Genomic DNA, 19,573 nt, shown 5'->3' with positions numbered 1-19,573 from the left:
CATGACCTCCAAGAGTATTTGGCTTCTTATTGTGTCTGTTTGAAACCTCAGGACATGATTACACTGTCATTGTGTGGTCTGAGCATGAGTAGCTCATGATCTTCTCTTGGTACATGCTTGGACAGCTGCTGGTTGGGAGGTGCACACGTTGACTGTTGCTGTGGAGTTTTTACTCCAGTCTTTGAGTCCTGGCAAGGGAGGTGAAAGTACAGCAATTGTACCCGTTCCAGACACAGAGAATACCAACACAAACCTGATTACTACTCCTGGAATTAATAAGAGCGTTTTCCTCTGATGCTGGCTGTAAAACACTTCCCGAGCATAGATGAGGGAAGAGTCTGCTACAGACACCCTCACAGATTCTGCTTCTACTGTGAGATGGTTGTTCAGCTCAGGAGCTGATTCCCTGCTGGCTGCTGATCTCCTATTCACACCTCAGTGCATAGAGCTTGGCCGACCACTTGTGGACCACACTCTGACTACACAAGTTGGCAGCTAACATGCACTGATAGGTTAGCTTGGGCCCTATTCACTATCCATTCAACTCCCTTTTGTGAGCTTAGCATTACCTAAACTTAGATGTTCTTCTCTGGCCCTCGGGCTTGGAAAGCTGCGTGACATCCTCTAGCGTATCAATTGCATGAATCTTGTCAAAGAACCAACTTTTGGCTTCGTTGATTATGCTCTGTTTTATTCTCAGATTTTTGTCCTGAGCTCTAGTATTTTCCTTCCTTCTACTTTCTCTGGATTTGATTTGTTGTTTTTCTTTAACTCTTTGAAATGGAAACATAGATCACTGATTTGCAGCCTGTCTTTCCTACTACATGTACTTAAAGCTATAGTTTCCACTCTATCCACTGCTCTAGCTACACCCATCAAGTTTGATATACAGTGTCTTTATCATTAATTCAAATGTTTTATCATTTCCATTGTGATTTCTTCTTTGACTCATGGATTATTTAGAATTGTATTGCTTAATATTCAATCAGTTGTGAACTTTCTAATCCTTTTGTTACTGATTTCTCGCTTAAGATCATTGTAGTCAGAGATCACACTCCGAATGATTTTCACCCTTTGAAATTTGTTGAAACTTTGACGAACCAGTATGTGGGAAATTTTGGTAAATGTTCTTGTGCATTTGAAAAAGAATGCGTGTTCGGTTGTTGGGACTGCCCGCGTTTTGAACCTCTCTCCATATTTCATTACCGTTTTGTCTTTTTCCTCTTTTCAGACTCTAGCGTCATATCCCGTAACGTGACTTCCTGCTGAGTGCTCCCTGATATCCAACACTAAAGCTACCAAATACGTCTTCACTCACGTGTAGGTAAGTTGCATCAAATTTGGACAGCCACTGCCTTTTCTCTAGTTTTTAGGAGGCAATCAGAGGTGCTTGCTCTGTACTAGGGAGAATTAGCCTTAGCATTCAGACCTCGAAATGCAGCAATACCATGAGAAACCGCTTCACTTCCATAGAGGGTGATCCAAGTAAATATCCCCTTCCTTGATAAAAATACACTTATACGCATAGATACAGTTTCTGTCTGGAAGCAGGTGGCAGGAGTCACAAATGGCTGTGGAGAGGGTGGGCTGGAGAACCTGGGCTCTAGCTCATATATCACTGCCACATATGCAAGATGAACTGCACGTGGCAGCGGCCACATGGTTTCAAGTGCCTCTGGGTGGCTGTTACATTGAAACCTAAAGATAAACTGGAGTAAAGGTGGATCCTAGCTGTGATATTGTGAACCTGTGAATAGTGTGAGAAAGTATATGTCCGCTGAGGCTTTAGGAAATATGTATGACCCTCCCTAGTCCCTTGCTGTTCCATATGAATCTATCTAAACAGTGATGCCTACTAAATACTTAGCTCACCTGACTCTGAAGGCTATGTAGGCAGCTTTACCTCCATATATGTTTTCCACAATCAGAATAATTTAGGATAAAATATGCAGAAACTCTGAGTCAGTGTTGAAGAGAATCATTGTAAAAGAAAGACAAGAGAGCTGAAGTAAATGGCACAAGAGCAATGCTCTGCCTCTGGATGATATTAAGGAGACTGAGGCAAAGCAAACTAGGAAGTCAAAACTTCATTTCTATGGTGGTAGTAGTGGAGATGGATGGAAGGCAGGTTCTCCATGTGCTTGACCATTAAGACCTCAGGTCAGAGTTAAATCTCTGTAATCCTGATTGAAGGGACTTGGGCAGGGTTTATGGAGAAATGGTTCTAAGTAGTCAAGGACTTTCCCTCCATGGTTGACACAAATTCACTTCTCCATACAGGTTCAGGGAGCAGTTAGTCAAGGGTTCTAGTGGGTCTTCCCTCTTGAGGGAGCACTAATGTGATGAACTACAGCCCCTGTTTCTGCAGTGGGACTTGGGACTGCAAATGGTCCTTGTTTTCTTCCTCTTCCTCTGTCCTCTCTAAATTCTCTTAACCTGCAGCTCCTATCTCTGCTGGCTCCGTGGCTTGCCCAGTGATATGACTTAAACCCTTATTCCTGAGGAGTCTAAGCCCTGGTAACTATTCCCTTCCAGACTGAGGTTGACGCACTCATCTATTCTCAGTCTCCTCTGGACAAGGGAGTACCATGAGGTGCCCAAGCATATCATCTGGGTTTCATGTATATTCCTCCCTGGCCCCACCCCCTGCCACCATGTAAGAGCATCCTTACCTCCTCTTGCTGAGTAGGATCAATCCCTGCTGTAAGATGGTCGCTACTCTATTTGCCTGCTGAACCCAAGACACAGGAAGCACAGATAGTCCAAGTGGCGTGTTGCTGTATCCTCTGAAGGGGGTTGGGGTGGCAAGAGTGTGCCCCCTTTGGGACATCCTAATCAAGCAGAGCTCAAAGTTGAAGGGTTGGAAAGCACAAAGTCCCCCACTGGGTCACCGGGAATAATGGCAGGTGGGATCACTCCTGCCTCCACTTCTTGGTTCACAGACCCCTGTACTCTTCCTGTGGGGAGCACAGTACCATACAGAGGTGTCTGAATCAGTGTGTATACCGAATCCTAGATGATGGCATTCCGTCCTTGCAGAGTCTTGCCTCTGAGCTGGCATTTCAGCTGTACCTTTAGCAGGCAATCCCATTGCTCTATGATGGCCAGTTACATTCTGAACAGTACAGTATGTAATATAACCAGTGGATCCCATGATCATGGGCTCACTCGCTTACCTCTGGTGCTGTGAAATGAAGCATCCTGGTCAGATGCTACATTATATGGGACTGCATCCTTGTGTGTCAGGCATTTTGTAAGCCCTTGGATAGCAGAGCTGGCTGAGGTTCTGCAGACAGGAAAGGGAAAACTATATATGTGGAATGAATATCTGTTTCTGTGAGAATGAACTGCTGGGTTTTCCAGAGTGGAAGTGACCCAAATGAAGTCAACTGTTACCAAGTGGCCCATCTGTCTCCTCAAGGAAAAGTATCATATTGGAGGCTCAACATAAGTCTATGGTGCTAACAGGTTGGACATCCTGAAGTGGCAGTAATAGATTCCTGTTGGGCCCGTGTGTGACCTCCATCTCTGCCCCTGTGGTTACTCTGTTGTTTCCATTGTGCCAATTCTGTGGTGGCCGATGACAAAGTCTGGATGCCATCAACCAGCCAACTGACTTTGTCTACTTCGTTGGCCACTGCCTCATCCATGGTAGGTGCTTTCTGGTGGGTGTTAACATGAGGATCACGGATCTTGATTCTTTGTACCCATTTCCATATATCCATCCACATGCCACAATTAGTCACCAGGCTCACCGAAACATAAGGAGGCCAAGAATTGTATTCCAACTTAATATGCTTAGAAAACAGAGCAGGAAATATTTGGAGAATAGCAGTAATGACTGCCACAGTCCCCACTTATTATACTCTGTTAGAGAGGTCTCAAATCATGTTCTCTCTCTAATGTTGTACAGAGTTTTAGTGAAAGTAAATGTTTACTTATCGCTTTCGTTCTTCCTAGAATCCAAGCGATGTTTCCTTAGGGGTGGGTTAGAGACAGTGTAACTGTTGGGTTTTACTCAGAACACTATTCCTTTATGCTTTGTTACTGGTAAAAACATGTTATTCCTGGCATTTTCTGTCCTGTTTGGGAGGAGCTTTTTAAAAGCAGCTGTTCAATACTCACGCAAAGAGTCTTCTGGTGAGCCCACCCAACCAGTCTGTTGATCATGCCCATTCACATCCAAATCCCACTGAAATACAAGTCTGGCCTCCTACCACACTTATATTACTATTTATATATTTTTGGCCCTCGATTGATTCTCTCCCCAACTACATTACAAGCTTCTTGAATGCTGAGACTGTGTCTCCTTTCTCTTTATAGCTCCTGTTCCTAGGACAATATCCTAACCACATAAAATGCTTTATAATACTTGTCACTAGTGACAAAGTGATTCTAGAAAGCAAACAAAACAGATTTAATGACAAAGATAGCCACCCATGCAAATAATGCAAGGCAAACAGTCCTCAAAGGATAAATAGGACCTAGAATGTTTTTTCCCCTGGGGCACCCACTGATCTGATTTGTGTGCTCTGACCTCTAGCAAATGGAACTTCTGTGTGTTGAGCCCTGCAAGTCGGAGGGCCTGGTTGACATTTTATGTGGTGAATGTTCAGAGGATTGCAGCTCCTCAGGAAGGCTTTATTGAATCTGTACCCCAGAAAACAGGACAACCTTCGCTAAGTCTCTGTCAATTAAAAGAGGGTAACCATTTTATTTTATGTGCAAGACCTTAAGCTGCTCATGGCAACATGTTCAAGTTGAAAAAGTCCATCTCAGGGCCCTTGCTTCCTATCTCTATCCCTTTCCCTATTTGAACTTTCACCCCAACCCAGAAGCAAAAATCGAAATGCCTTCTATTTGGGGGAAACCAAGAAATTGTTTTGATATTCTGTTTTATGACCCAAACCTATATATTACTGGCTGCCACAGGGTTATTTCCCCCTGCACACTCATCATTCATAGCTACAGGGGTGAAAATAGTCCAAAATGGTATGTAATGTCTGTTACACATTTAGATGCATAAATTTGGTTGTCAAGATGGTGATTTAATAGAAACTTATAGGTTCATTGTAGACTATTTTTAATGCCTGGGATTTTTTTTAAGTGTGCGCATGTGCATGTGTGTTGTTTTTATTTCTGTCTTCTTGGAAATGTTATTTCTTTGTTATATAGGCCTACTTTATTTATCATGGTCTGGACCTAACAAATTTTGGCAATAGACTTAGAGTAAATTAAGGAAAAAGCATTTATTCTCTTAAGAGTCAGGAAATAAAGCATTTTTATTTCATATCCATAATGTCAGTGATAAACCCAGAGTCTCAAGTCCTGTAACATTAGGCATGGAAGTTGACTGTGGGCTTTCTCATTTTAACATATTATTTCTTTGGGACTATACATCATTAACATTGGATTAGCCCTCTGAGAATTCATGCTGTTGAAAAACAAAATTCATCGAAGTAAATTTTAAAGATCATATTGGCTTTATTCAATGATTCATGAATCAGGCAGTATCCATCTAGCAGAAAGGAGTTTCAAGGAGCTGTACAAAATGAAAGACTTTTGTAGGCAGAAGGGAGCAGGAACAAGGAAGTTATGCTAGGCAAAAAGCAGATTGGTTGTGGCAAAGTCACTTTCCTTTAGGGGACAACAGGGGTCTAGCAGGCAGATTACCTACCTAGTAGGGACCAGGCGATTCCTGATTGACTGATTGGAACAGGTTAAAACTATAATCAAGTTAAGTCTCGCCTGGTGATATGGGGCTTAGCGTAAGTGATTCCATTTTGGGCCTGTTGTCTTGTTTTTTTTCTTAAGTTTATTTATTTATTTTGAGGGGCGGTGGGGGTGCAAAGAGAGAAGGGGAGAGAGAGAGCATCCCAAGCAGGCTCCGCACCGGCATCACAAAGCCCGACGCAGGGCTCAAACTCACGAACCGTGAGATTATGACCTGAGCTAAAACTGAGAGTTGGACGCTTAACTGACTGAGCCACCCAGCCCTACCCCCACCCCCGTTGTCTTGTTTTTAACAAGGTTTGTGCCAGTGTAAATTATTTTGAGTGTATTTTTAGTTTAATTTGAAATTTTTATTTAATGCTTTTTAAAATGTAGTTTCTTTGTCTCTCATTCATGAGCTCTTATCCTCCTCCTTGTGTTCCTTCTCACTCTGATGTTACTGATCCCCTCCACTAATTTCCTCACTGGTTTTGGAAGGAATTTTTTTTGTCTTTGTTAGGCTTTCAAGCTCCTGAAATCAGAGTTCAAATTTTTCATTCTCACGTAAGTGGTCTAGAATGAAAGTGAGGATATAAACTGTAAGATGTTTTTCAAGTAATTTGAATAATTCTTTACTGGGAATTTAAGTTGTAAATGCCTTCACTACATTCTTCTGAAAGTAAGGTCAAGAATGAGTTACAATAACGAAAAGCTGACATTTCTGTGCAATGAAAGACGCAATCATGATTTTTCAAAACTGTGTTTAGTAATTCACCTTTCAGCAACTTTCAGGGCCATTCTTACCAGCTGAGACTAGGGAGAAGAGACATCAGCCAAGAATGCCACTAGAAATTGTGCTATTCATATCTAATCCTATTGACTGTCATCCCTGACTTTGGAAAACACCACCAAGTGCAAGATAAGCAGTCAGAATATCATAGAGCAGTGCTGTCCAAAGGAAGTATAATGTGAGCTACATGAGTAATTCACAAAAAATTTCCAGTAAACATGTCAAAAAAAAAAAGAAAGAAAAGAGACAGTTGAGTGTAATTATCATAAGATATTTAATTTAACATGATATATCCAAGATATTCACCTTTCAATGTGTGATCAATATAGAAGTATTAGTGAGATATTGATATTCTTTTTGCCATAAGTCTTCAAAATGTGGTATGTATTTGTATATATCCAGTGTATCTCAATTTGGACTTGCTACATTTCAAGCTTTCGGGAGCCACACCCAGTGGGTGACTGCCAGAGTGGACAAAGAAGGCATGGGGAGGAGCTCATCCAAAATGCTCTCTCTCTGACAGATAAGGACTCTGGAACCAGAGAGGGTACACTACTTGGCACGCTCACACTGCTGCATCAGAAAGCACGGCTGAAAAACAGATCTTCTCATTACCTCTCAAGGCCACTTTCTACTATTTCAAGAGGTTATTCTGATCTGAAATCTTATTGACTACCTCCCCCAAATCTCAATCTTATTTTGCCTCTGTAGTTTTCATCAAGAAAAAGAACCTTACAACAGGAACAAGAGGAAAAGACAGATTCCTCTGTGGGACCTCAGCGATGGTGTCATAGGGGACCCTCAGTTAAGAAGGGAGTAAAGGTGTGCCTGGAACTCATACAATACTATATGTCAGCTACACTTCAATTATAAAAAAAAAAAAAAAAAAAAAAAGAGTTATTAAACACTTCACTACACACATGGAAAAAAAGAAGGAAGTGAAGAGATATTAAATAATATTTTAAAAGCCCCTATTTGTTTGAGATGAGTTAACAATCCCTAAGCCTAGTCAAATTATATCTGCGGTCATTGAAAGAACATGCAGAATGAGATTAGAGAACTGCTATTGGTTACCAGGAAAGTGATGGAGAAAGGGAGAAATGCTAGAGGATTGGCACATATCCAGATTTCCAACTGGAAAAGGCAAATGATACAGGTAGCAAATGTGTATATAGTACCTGCTAGGTGCCAGGTTCTGTTTCTGAGTGCTTTAGATAGGTTGATTCATCGATTCCTCACAACACCATTATGAGGTGAGCATTAATACTATCTTCACTTTTCCAGTGAGGAAACTGAGACACAGAGAAGTTAAGCAATCTGCCCAAGATACATTGCTAGTAGATGGCAGAGCCAGGATATGAGCCAGGGAATCTGACTCTGGAGTCTAAGTTTTTGAATTGGTATTACACTACACTTCTCACAGATGAAAGATTTCACTATCTGTCTAGTTCCCTGCCCTTTCATCCACCCTCTCCCCATGGCTGGGAATCATCTGATAGCTGTTTAAAAGTTCTTCAGCCGAAGCCAGGCTCTTGGGCAAGAGGTAACTTCTGTAAGAGAGGTCCTAGTTCAATGCTTTGGTAGTACACTATCATATTTTATGGGCTACCATCCCTCTCCCCTGACCTTATGCCTCAGTTCTGGGTCATGGGCCCTTTCTTGCAATATCCATCTGTAATTTAGGTATTGGAGTCTGTTCTTGGACCTGTTTGCAACTTGTGGATAGAAGATCCCAATACCCCAGGCTCCTCACTGTAGAGGTTTCACTGTACGAAACCTTCTCCTTGGCACTACTTACCTGCCAGTTCTATTCCATTACCTTTTGAGAGACTTCTGTGACACCAGTTGGTTTTGTCAAATTTTTGTGAGGGATTATACTCCCTAAACACCACGTTCCACATATTGGTCAAAACTTCCCCCCCATCGCTCAAATTGCCCCCACTTGCCCGTCCATCCCAGCGACTGAGTCTAATTCCAAGATCAAGCCCCTACCCTCCTACTTTGCTTGGTTTTCTGCATTGGTGAAACCTTCCAGTTATGAGTGAAATACCACAGTGTCAAGTCATTGAGCTGGACATCGGTCCTTGGAGAAATTGTAAGTGTATTATTAAACAGTTGATTTAGAAGCACTTCACATGAAAAGCGATGATTAAGAAATCCTTCCAAACACAAACTCAGTCACCCTTTCCCCTTTTTTGGATAGTGATATTAAAATGGACAGCAAGAAGAGCACCTTAGAGATAGTATATCTGGATCTCAGCAGTCTACTTAACAGGGATATCATGATATTTTGCGGATGAGAAACTAAGAGTGTAGTCTGAATGATAGAGCAGATATGTCAATTCATGTCTGGTCTTGAATGTCCATTCTGAGCTAGATCTCCAATACTGTCGTAAGGGTCTGCCTTTTGGTGAGGAGGAAAATATTTTTCTCTGTCCTTCAAGATTCTTCCAGCTTATCTAAGAATTAAGTTGACATGAGGCACATTGACAGGAGAAAATAAAATTTAATTACATACTTGCACAATGAGTTGTATATGTCATCCCGAACTAAGGAGGAGGGGGTAGGGGTCTGGGACTTAACAGGGAAGGAAAGTAATTCAGAGGAAGCTGAAAAAGAGTAAATGGTAAACAAATGTTTGTGAGCCATTCAGAAACAACAGGACAGAGAGATGAATGTTAACAAACAAAACCTTGCCTAATTCCTCCCTGTCTACCACCCCTAATTTATATTATAATGTAGTTATCAATGGTGATACCTCTCTTCCTAGAGCAGATCCTTTATCTAAATTCTTTTAGGCAATCAGGGAGAAGGTCAAAGTTTCTTCCTGAGTCTTTGGGCCTTGATTGTTTTCAGCTCCAAGTAATCTGCCTGCCAAAGTGGCACATTTGGAGGCTTCTCACCCTTGGCGCCTACACTCTTAACCCTGGCCTTTTCTTCTTTTTATTAAACACTCTAATAAACACTTACGAGAAAAGCCCAGCAACTGTGTAGAAGATGCAGAGTAGAGACAAATAGATCCCATGGCCAATGGCACACTCAGAGAGTTCTCTACAAGCTGGAATGAAGGGTTAAAAATGAACAAGATTAAATGCACTAAGAATATATGTAAATGCATGTGCTTTTGTTTAAAAATTAAACTATACAGAAACCGTATCAAAGGGACAGGGGCTGAAATTAGTATAGTGGGGGGGGCGGCGGAGTCTTAGGAGCTTTGATTTATTATAAACTCCTCGTGAGTGAGAAATGTACATGACTGCCAAGTATTGAATGTGATCTTGGACTACATTAATTATAGTATAATGGGAAGGCTAATTCTGTTGTATTTGGTACCTGCCAGACTCTGTCCGTATGACTGTACTCACATCATGGCAGGCTGACAAACTGCAATGGATCTGAGACAGGCAGTCAGGGTGGAAAAGGGTCTAGAACTAATGCTCGAGCCAGGTGGTACTCAATTCTAGAAATTGCTAAATATTCAGGAATTTTTGAGCTGGTGATTAAACCCTTGGTAGCTTGAAATGGCCCATGGTGGGAGTATTTACACCATGGTAATTGGAAAATGCTAGACATCAGCACTTTTTACTTTCTAGACGGTGGGTTTGTCAGGACACCATTGTCGGTAACCTAATGATCTGAGGAACAACGATTAAAGACAGGTTGTTATATTCATTCAAGAAGAAAAAAACTCAAGGGGGGGAAGGGTGAGGATTTCTGAGCCATCTTTAGAGAGTTGAAGAGTTTAAGTTTTTCTTTTTCAGTAAATCAGAGCCCTGCTTCTCAAATAAGTCTCGTTTTACTCTAAGGACAGGACAGCTCCTGCAGCCTCCCTGCACAGCCAGAGGTATAGCCCCAAACTGCCAGTCACTGGTGAGAAATTTCTCTAAAGTGTCTCATATTGTCTTCAAAAGTTATACTCATTTTACATTTACTTCATAAATGATCTGTATCTCTCTGAATATAACAGTAATAAAGAGGCACTTTTCAAACTTTTCTGTGTATGAATCACCTGGGAACCTTGTTAACATGCAAATTCCAAACTGAGTAGTTCTGGAGGAGAGACTGAAATTCTGAATTTCTAGCAAGCCTTCAGGTGATGCCAAAGCTGCTGGTTTATGCTTTGAGTAGCAAGGGTGTAAAAGCCTTTACTTGCCTTCTCTTCCCCCAACTCCATCTTCTGGTAAATTTGGCACCCAGGGTGATAGGGCTTGTTTAATCTGTGTTTAATATCTGTCTCCCACAGAGACACAAGCCTTTAGGGGTATACAGATGTGCCTCTGAAAAGCTGGGAGTTGAAACTTTTTAGACTTACTTGCATTGCCTCATTTGCCCTCTTGTAGAATTCCTTTTTACCGTGCAGTGCTGTGGCCTTATCCTCTCTGCCCATACTGAGTATCATTATAAAAAACAGTGGAGGAAATTTCATTCTTTGACCCATTGCAGGGACATTGTCAAGGACGTCATCCACTATGCTACATTCTGTTCTATTTGAGGGCTCAGGGAAACTTTTTCATAAGTTTTATTTCCAGGAATTGCTTCTTCTGAACACTTCATTCTTTTTGATTTTACCAACACTCAGAATCTCATAGTTGAAGGCACTTTCCTCTTTAACTCAACGTTCATCCGACACAGAACCGTGGAAGGATTGAGCACCTGCTCGGCTCCAAGTGCCAGCAGGGGCAGGGCAGAGCAGGGAACGAAACTGACACATATCCCTGCTCTCCTGGAACCTATATCCCAGTGGCTCTTCCCTGTGATAGTTAGGAAATACAGAGCCACTTTGGAGGCTACCTCCAACAACCCTAAAAGGCGCGATCAAAGATAGCTCTGGTTTGAATCTGGCTCCTGGCTGTATGATTTTCCAACTCCCATCTTCTCTTTACCAGACTCTCTCAACTCTTTATTTTTCTTTTGTACACCATGTGCATTTTATTTGTAGTAAGTTGCCTCAAATCCTCTATGGAATGAGGCAGTATATAGATAGCTCATTAAATATGTGGAGCTGGAGAAATCAGAACTAAAGCCAATGCAGTAAAATTACAGGGAATTAAACTTTAGCCTCCTATGCAAACAGTCTAATGTCCTGAAATGAAATGGCTCACCTTATCACATAGGGACTTTTATGACACCGCTATTGGCAGTTCACCTTGTTTGGGGAATTTTGACGTGGTGCTTCATGACATGAAGGACATTTATACTAGATAATACCTAACTGCCTTTCAGTAACTGGATTGTAGACAAATTTCCATGATTTTAATTCTATAGACAACAGTGACTCCTCCTTTCTCCACTAGCCCCAATATCTACTGGAGAAGATGAATTCTTTAGGGAAGATGGTGGCCCTAGAGGATCGCACATGTTGAGGTGTGGGGGCGGGTAGGTTGGAGAGGGAGAGCAGCTCCTGCCAGAAAAGCAGCCCAGGGCTCAAATCCTCCACCTGGGATGTGTTTTGTGACACTCACTAAAATCTAAACTCCTGCTTTTTCTTCTAACTTGTTTTGATCCAATTCATGGTTTTCTTCAGATGAATAAAATACCCCTGTATTTATAGTGGATGCTGTAAACCAGCCAGCCGTGGTATTTTTTATATCATAAGCAGCTGCTCTCTGAGCCGACACAGAGTGAAAGAGGCTGATTTGTATTTTTACGGCCAGATATGAAACCAGCTTTCAATAATTTGGGAAGCACGTGCCGCCACTTGTGATCCTCAGGGTGCTAATTTTGAAATGAGCCCTGAGGATTGCAGATACTATGATTAATATAACCCTGAAAGGTAGCCCCATTTTAGCCACTTCCTCAAAACCAAGGAATTTTAATGAATTAATTGATTTTAACTTCAGCATGAAATATTAGCACATGTGATGCTACTACTCTGTGACTACACACAGAGGCAGCATTTATGACCTTTGTAACTACATTCCATTCACTGAAAAATGACAACTATGCTAAAGAAATACTTTCCTCCTTGCTGCCGCTTCTCCCAACGAGAGCTTTTAGCAAAGGGCATAGAAAGTCCTGCCAATAAATAACAAAAATTTACTATCCTCACCATCATTTTACAGTCTTGCTCTCCCCGTAAGAGGATCACAGAGAGCAGAATGGATGAAATCAACCTGCTTTGCTCAGCACCGAGGGCATGTTATTACTCAGATGGGGTATTACTCAGACTAAGGGGGAAATTAGGAGCAATATACAGACTGACAATGGTGTTGCCCCAGACACATTTCTTGGTCATTGTCGTTGTTGCCCTCATGATTCCAATTTCCCACCCATAATGGCTGTCTGGCCTGATTGTTTCCAATGCCATAGAAATCAGCATCGTTGTCACCTTCTGAAGACACTGAAAGACAGAAATCCCTCGAGTCAAAAGCCATCTAGAAGGAATCCTTTCTGTATTCCTTTTCTGGGACTGAACGTTCCTCCTCTGTGTAAGGGACTAGGATGCTTTAGAAAGTGTGTCTTCAGACTCCTTGAACTGAGGAAGGAAAAGAGAGCCAGAAAGAGCTTAACTGGAATGAAAAGCATTTTCCTGGACGCTGCCCTCCTGAATTAATCAGGTCCAGCATAGGCAGCTGAAGGAGGTTTTTGGGGAAAAATTCCTTTCTCGTATGACTATTTCTAGCCAGGATGCAAACAGAGGAATGCTTTCTTGCCCTTGGTCCAGGGCCATTGCAGCCAGAATCAAAACAACTGTTTGCCATTCCTATAAGGAACTTTAATGATCTGAAAGGAAATAGCAGGATGTACAAAAAGACCCAAATTTCTCTCCATTAGTGGTTTAAGGGCTCTCGGCATAGTGATTCTTGAAATTACAATTACAGTTCATGAAGTTTCTCTGACAAAGCCCAGCTAGGAGATTTGGTTTGAGGAAAGGAGCCCTGAGGGGTCCACCCTTTATTTCAAAGAACCTCAGCTTTACTCCCCTTGTCGTAGCCCTGGAGAAAAATAGCTTGCATCAGGGGGTAGAAAAAATGTATTTTTCCTCCTTAGTAAGCATGTCTTTTTAAAAATTTAGCCCGAGTTCTCTTTTTTTTCCCATCATTTGAGGCTTAATTCCCATATGCGGACTATTATTGTCATAGCCAATCCCTTGCTGCTCTAAATACATCTTTTATTTTGCCGCAGATTTCAATAGCTTCTTAGTCCTCTGTTGTAGTTACAGCCAAGGGCCTATCCAAACTCTGACCAAGCAAGACATTCACAGGAGCAGGGGCAAGGCACCAAGGATTAGCTGAGTGTCTACAATGGATTGGGCCATGGGCTAGACGTTTGCACCTGTGTGATTTAAGCCTCCACCCATATGCTGTAAGGCTAGTATAATCATCTCCACCTTATGGATAAAGAAACTGAAGCTCCATTTTCCAGGAGATTCAGCCATTCTCCCAAGTTTCAACAGTTTGAACCCAGGGAGTCTGACCTCAGAACCTGTGTCCTTTCTGATATGCTAAACTGCCTCTTGTTCAGGACAGATGGTGCAATCTCCATTTGACAGATGGCAATGTAAAGGCTAAGGAGGCTTTTAACTTTCTCAAACTCCCATGGTAATCCTTGCCGGGCTGACGTTCCTGGAAACCTGTTTACTGTACCAAGCCACTCAGTATAGTGAATCAAGTCACATAATCAGGCTGAATCAGATGTTGCCTGGGCAGTGGATGGGCTGTTTAAGGGAAGCTCCAACTTGATTATAGGACCTATTGACAGTCACCTTATACTTAATGCAAAGAATACCTTCAGGTTAGAGTTTTACTTGGGGATAGTAGAATCCTCCCCACCATGACATTAACCAACTTGGTCATGTTATACTGTCTTATTGGTGGCCTATAACCAGTTTCTCTCTTGAGCCATGCAGGCATGGCACTCAATGAGAATAACTGAATTTGCATCAAGAGCTGTGTTTTTACACAATTCCTGGGAGCACAGCACAGAGAGACCTTTTTCTGTTATATATGCTTGCCTCCTTTGTTGAAGATTAATAGACCACATAATTGTGGGCTTATTTGTGGGCTCTCTGTTCTGTTCTATTGATCTACATGTCTGTTTCTGTGCCAGTACCATACTGTGTTGATTACTATTGCTCTGTAGTATATCTCGAAATCTAGAATTATGATACCTCGAAATTTGTTCTTTTTCAAGATTGCTTTGGCTATTTGGGTTTTGTTTTTGTTATTTTTTGTGATTCCATACAAATTTTAGAATTATTTGTTCTAGTTCTGTGAAAAATGCTGTTAGTGTTTGCATTAAATCTGTAGATTGTTTCGAGTAGTGTGGACATTTTAACATTTGTTCTTCCAATCCATGAATATGAACTGAATTTTTTGTGTGTCAGCATTTTTGCACATCAGGAAAGGAATTTTTAAACAGGTATCAATTAAGATGGTAACAAGAGTACACAAGTTACCTAGGAATACATCTAACAAAAATGTACAAGAATTCCATGGAATAAATTTTAAAATTTTACTGAAAGATGTTAAAGAAAATCTAAAGTCAAGTCTATGAACATACTGTTTTCAAAGATAGGAAGATTCAGCACTATAAATAGTTCACTCTCCCCAAATTGATATATAAATTCAATGTAATCCCAACAGGTTTTATCTTGGTATGCTGTTTCTAAAATATATATGAAGATGGGTGCCTGTGTGGCTCAGTCAGTTAAGTGTCTGACTCTTGATTTTGGCTCAGGTCATGATCTCACAGTTGTGGGTTTGAGCCCTGCCTAGGGCTCTGTGCTGAGCGTGGAGCCTGCTTGGGATTCTTTCTCTTTCCCTCTCTCTCTGTCCCTCCCCCGCTCATTTCTCTCTCTCTCTCTCTCTCTCTCTCTCCTTCTCCCTCTCTCTCTCCCTCTCTCCCCCCCCCCCGTCTCTCAAAATAAATAAATATTTAAAGTAAAATAAAATGTATATGAAGAATATATACCAAGGGTTGCCAAGATGCTCCTAAGGAAGAGAAAGTAGGTGATGGAATTTGACTCCTCAAATATTATATAACTGTAGTAAAGACAATGTACTCCTTTCCTTTTTTAATTTTTAAAAGTTTGTTTATTTGGGGGGAGGAGGGGCAGAGAGAGAGGGAGAGAGAGAATCCCAAGCAGTCTCCATGCTATCAGTGCAGAGCCCAATGCAGGGATGGATCTCATGAACTGTAAGATCATGACCCAAGCTGAAATCAAGAGTTGGTCGCTTAACCAACTGAGCCCCCCAGGTGCCCCAAGACAGTGTATTCCTGATAAGGTTTAGACAATGGAACAGAAAAGACACCCCAGACACAGATGCATTCATATATGAAAACCTGATATATGACAGTAATGACTACAACTGGGAAGGAAAAAAAGAAAAGAACTGCTTGATATATAGTACTGGGAAAATCAGCTATCCCTAAGGGAAAAGAATGAAAATAAATCCCTACATCACCATATGCCATACAAAATGAACTGCTACCTTATTATACACATATATCCAGTCCAGATGGGTTAAGAACTTAAATGTGAAAGATAAAACCTAAAAACTTTTCAAGGAAAACATGAGGAAATATTCATATAACAGCTTTGGGGGTATGTAATGATTCTTAAATAGGACAGAAACAGTTCAAACTTTGAAGAAAAAGATTGATACATTTGATTATGTTAAATGTCAAGACTTCTTTACATAAAAGGTCACCATTAAGAGTGTGAAAAAAATAGTCACAATTTGAGTGAGGATATTTGCAATACAAGTAACTAACAAATAATTCTTATCCAGAATGTATAATATGTATATGTTATCTATTTTATACACACGCGCATGCACACATACCTGTGTGTATGTTCTATTGCTGTGTAACAAATTACCCCAATACTTAGAAATTTACACAACACACATTTAAGATCTCACAGTTTCTGTAGGTCAGGAATCTGGGCATGGCTTAGCTGGACCCTCTGCTTCAGAGTCTCATAGGCTTCAGTCATCTCAAGACCCCAACTGGGAAGGACCTTCTTCCAAGCTCAAACTCATGTGATTGTTGGCAGGATTAGGTTTCTCATGAGTTGTTGGCAGGAGGCCTCCCTCGGTTCCTTGCCACACGGGCCTCTCCACATTGCATCTCACACATGGCAGCTGGCCTCATTGTGGGGAGCAAGCAGGAGGGCAGGAGAGGGTGCCAGAAAGAACCTGCTAAGCAAGATGCACGTCACGATGTCTTGTAACCTAATCTTGGAGGTGATATTTCATCACTTTTGCCATATCCCATTTGTTAGAAGCACATTACTAGGCCCAGTCCACGTTCCAGGGGAGTGGATTACACAAGACTATGAATACCAGGAAGTAGGGATCATTATTGGTCACGTTAGGAGTCTATTACAATATATATCAACCTAATAGAAAAGTCTTCAAAAGATATTAACAGATATTTCACGGCCAGGGAAACACAAACGACCCATAAACAATTCAAACACTTTGCATGTGCCCCAGGACAGGTGCACAGCAATGTACATAGCATCATAATTTATAATAGGCAAAAACCGAGAAAGCAAATGTCCGGCACCAGTAAAATGGATAAATTGTGATACAAGCATGCAGTGAAATACTGTACAGCAGCAAAACTGCATAAATTATCGCTGCACACATGCACATGGGACAACCATTCAAGAGCATGATATTGAGTGAAATAAGCAATTCACAGAAATATATGTGCAGTATGACTCCCTTTATATAAAGTTCAAGGACAAGAGAAGGTGAATAATTTATGTATTTATATGTTTATGCCTCTATCAAGGAAATGATGAACAAAACTAGGATAATGGTTTTCTGAGGTGAGGGATAGAACACTATCAGGGAGGAGACACACAGGGATTTCAAAGGTGTTGGGCAAAGTGTGTTTAAGTAGTTTTCTTTATTATTATTTCAGCAGTGAACACACAATATGTTGTTCTGTATACGTGGTTTTTTTCATGCTGAAAAATGTATGGAGTAATAAAATAGCTAATGTTTGTTGAGCATTCCTCTATGCCACTCACTTTGCAGATGCTCTGTTTGAAGGAATGAATCCTGTGCTTTTAGTTTTAATGCTTCACCTCTCGTTTTCTGTTTATTGTTTTTTACTTTCAGGAGTGTTTGCCTGAAATAAAATAGAACATACTGTGTTTAAAACAAGGGAGAAATCATGTGATAATAAAAACAATGAAGAAAATACTAACCCTCAATTCAGGGAGAATTTTGTCTTTATACCAAATACAGAACCTAAAACCATTTAATCTACTAACAGAACCCTCTGAACCAAAAGCAGTGACATGGACGGTCAGGCTAGATCAGAGTTTCTCCTCCTCGGCGCTGTTGTCATTTTGTGCGGCACCATTCCTTGTTGTTGGGTCTGTCCTGTGCACTGTAGGATGTTGAGCACCATCTCTGGTGTCCACCCAGTAGATGCCAGTAGCCCCCCTTCCCAAGATGTGGCCAATGAAATTGTCTCTAGACACTGCCAAATATCCCCTGGAGGCAAAATCAGCCCTGCTTGAGATCCACTGAACTAGGTGTTCTTGGCATGTTCAACAGAAGTATACATACAGTGAACCCATCATGTGTCTATTTCACATTCCCTTTCGGTCATTCATTTATTTTCTTGACATTAATTGAGGTACCTTCTCTAAGAACTAAATGTTAAGTAGCTTTACTAGTTATATCATCCCTCTGGGTTTTGGGTTTTTTTTAATGTTTGTTTATTTTTGAGACAGAGACAGAGCGTGAGTAGGGGAGGGGCAGAGAGAGAGGGAGACAAAGAATCCCAAGCATGCTCCAGGCTCCGAGCTGTCAGCACAGAGCCTGATTCAGGGCTTGAACCCACGAACTGTGAGATCATGACCTGAGCCGAAGTTGGACGATTAACCGACTGAGCCACCCCGGCGGCCCATCCTGCCGGGTTTCTTGAACATTACTCACTTACCAGCAGAGATACCAGCACAGGAAGAAAGTTTACAGTCACGATTCTGTACTTCTTTCTTTTATTTTCTTTTTTTAAATTTTTTATATTTATTTCTGAGAGAGACAGAGAATGAGTGGGGGAGAGGCAGAGAGAGAAGGAGACACAGAATCTGAAGCAGGCTCCAGGCTCTGAGCTGTGAGCACAGAGCCTCATGCGGGGCTCGAACTCAGAGACGGTGAGATCATGACCTGAGCCAGAGTTGAACGCTTAACCGACTGACCCACCCAGGTGCCCCTGTACTTCTTTATTTTCAAGGTCTCTTAAAACTAAACAGAAAGGTGTACCTCAAGAGGATTCAGGGATACATTGGTGACCACTTGTAGGTTTTAACTGACCTTAAAGGGGCTACTTAGACCTTCCACAACTCAGGGCTAATGAAGTTTTTTGTTTTTTGGGGTTTTTTTTTTAAGTTTTGTTGGGTTTAGCACATGAGGAGCTTCCACTTGTGTAAGTTGGGTGGCTGCTTTAATTGATTAAATCATAACTTGAGCTAAGTGGATATGCTGAAAGCAACATTGACCTGTATTAAAAATTTAGGGAAAGAACATTAAAAAAAATTAATGCACACACTTATATGCACGCATACTTATATTTTCTACTCACACACAAGAAAGATTTTCAATCTCTGTAGGCTGCAGACTTCATCATGCCCTTTGGATGTTCATTTTCTTCACTTAGTCATTTTAAAGACTTTCTTCTAGCTGTGTGTGATTTGCTCTTTTTCTGTCCTTGCTTGTATTTTTAAATAGTGCATTTCCAAGGGATAAAAAGAAACTCCTAACTTGCAGTGTAATTGTGCACGAGGAGTGTATTTTGGTCCCTGCCTGTGTCAGCCTCAGAGCAGGGATGCTGTTGCCATGGAGACAGAGATGTTGAACGGGCTTTATCACCTTTGCCCTGCTATTTAAAATCATACTCATAGCAAAGCTCTGGCAGGCACAGGGCTTTCTCTGGTAGGTCAACCACCTCCTCCCGTTTTCTCTTTTAAAAACAACAACTTGGCAGATTAATGCCATTTTTATTTATGACTGTTATAAAATGTAATGTAAATACCCTCTCGCACAGAGTGAATGGGTAGCTCTTTGTGTTGTCTCTTTCCAGCATGAGACTGAAATTCCTTGA

The sequence above is a fragment of the Prionailurus viverrinus genome, chromosome X (genome assembly GCF_022837055.1).
Source record: "Prionailurus viverrinus isolate Anna chromosome X, UM_Priviv_1.0, whole genome shotgun sequence".
In the NCBI taxonomy this organism is placed as follows: Eukaryota; Metazoa; Chordata; class Mammalia; order Carnivora; family Felidae; genus Prionailurus; species Prionailurus viverrinus.
Note: the sequence above shows the minus strand (reverse complement) of the source record.